The sequence below is a fragment of the Poecilia reticulata genome, linkage group LG1 (assembly GCF_000633615.1).
Source record: "Poecilia reticulata strain Guanapo linkage group LG1, Guppy_female_1.0+MT, whole genome shotgun sequence".
Taxonomy (NCBI): domain Eukaryota; kingdom Metazoa; phylum Chordata; class Actinopteri; order Cyprinodontiformes; family Poeciliidae; genus Poecilia; species Poecilia reticulata.
Window position 1 is genome coordinate 31890966 of NC_024331.1, and position 442 is coordinate 31891407.

Consider the following 442-nt stretch of genomic DNA (forward strand, 5'->3'; position numbering starts at 1 on the left):
TCACGTTACATTGCTTAGCCAATCAGAGGTTCACGTTACATTGCTTAGCCAATCAGAGCTGCGGAGGAGCCCTGATTGAAGGAGCTCCACTCTCAGTCTAAATCTGCTACTGCCTCTAGTGGTGTGGGGGTGGTAACACAGCTAATATAATTACATTACCAAATCAGAATACCGCAAAGTATTTTGTGTGTTTGGGGGAGGGGGTGGAATAAGAAGGGTTCGGTGAATGCGCACATGCAACTGGGGGGTTCGCTACCTCAAAAAAGGTTAAGAACCACTGCCCCAACTGTAAATGTATATAAATACAGATAGTTCTCAAGTGAATGAATAAAAAATGCATCTTCATTTAAACACTTTTGTGAATTAAAAATCTCGGTTTTGCTCTCGTCAGTCAGACATTCTCTAAAAATGGATCATGATTGCTCAATCCATTTCTGGATAA